This window comes from Larimichthys crocea, chromosome XIII (assembly GCF_000972845.2).
Source record: "Larimichthys crocea isolate SSNF chromosome XIII, L_crocea_2.0, whole genome shotgun sequence".
Lineage (NCBI taxonomy): Eukaryota > Metazoa > Chordata > Actinopteri > Sciaenidae > Larimichthys > Larimichthys crocea.
This window is the reverse complement of record NC_040023.1, coordinates 14,941,345-14,942,857: the sequence shown is the minus strand read 5'-3', so window position 1 is coordinate 14,942,857 and position 1,513 is coordinate 14,941,345.

The window sequence follows — 1,513 nt, the reverse complement described above, 5'->3', positions numbered from 1 at the left end:
TTTTTTGTTTGTTTGTTTGTTTATTGTGCTTTACGCATATAGCATACAAAAACATAATCATTAAACATAAAAGGCACTTTGAACATGAAGGAAGTAGGGCACGGTGAGTCAGTCTTGTTGACAGGTCCTAAGATTACATCTCGGTGGAAAAAAAGAATGATTTGACATAGTAACATAATCTGTCAAAATGAAAATAAATATTACCAGCAGTTCACTGCAAGGCCCTAAATCTTTTCAAAAGTGTATTTACACATAACTATACAGTACCAGTCAGAAGTTTGGATACACCTTCTCATTAAATGTTTTTCTTCTTTTTTTTAATCACTTTGTCTCTTTGTTAGATTAACACTGGATACATTGAAACTATGAACTGACAAATATGGAATTATGTGGTTAATAAAAAACAAAACAACATATGTTTTATATTTTAGACTCTTCAGAGTAGCCACCTTTTGCTTTGATGACAGTTTTGCCCAGTCTTGGTATTCTCTCAAAGCTTCATGACGCTGTCCATTGTAATGGTTTTCCAACAGTCTTGAATTAGTTCCTATATAAGCAGAGCAGATTGGTGACTGCTTTTCCGTCGCTCTGCAGTTTAATTCATCCCAAACTATCTCAAGAGGGTTTAGGTCAGGTCAGTGTGAAGGCCAGGTCACCTGATGGAGCACACCATCACTCTCCTTCTTGGTCAAATGGCATGTCACAGAAGAACACTATGGTAGCCGTGTTGTCCTTGAATTTGAATTGAATTGAATTTTTTCAATAAATTGTCGACAGTGTCACCAGCAAAACACTCCCACACTTCCTCTTCCATGCTACAATGGGAATCACTGCACATGTATGTGCACATACCATCCACCCGAACTAAAGATTTGGACTTGTTTTTCACTAATGTAATGTCCATTCTTTGTGTTTCTTGGCCCAAACAGTTCTGTGCTTCCTGCTGATCTTCCTCAATGGTGGTTTCTTTCTGGAAATTTGACCATGAAGGCCTGATTCATTGTCTCCTCCAAGCAGATGATGTTAAGATGTGTCTGCTATATGTATTCTGTGAAGCATTTATATAGGCTCTCATATTAGGTGCTGTTATTGGCGATTTCCTTCAAAAGAGTCAGTTTCATCACAGTGTCTGATGGCTTTTGTGACTTGACCTGAACACAAATTCAAAGTTCTCTTCTGGATTGATTGACCATAGAAGGAATTGTACATATTAAGACCTATCTGTTAATGTGTCTACTCTAAAGAATCAAAAATATAAAACATATTTTGCTTTATTTACACTTATTTTTATTTACCACATAATTATATGTGTTGTTTCATAGTTTTGATAAAAATAAAGAAAAAAACATTGAATGAGAAGGTTTGGTGTTTTTTCAATTTTATGTTTACCTTCAAGTAAAATGGGATAGAAGGTGACTTTTCCTAGATAGTTTAGCCCTTCATACCATGAATACACTGATAGTATATTGTATACCTTTACAAAGGTTTAAAGTGTATTTTTTCAGCCTGGAGA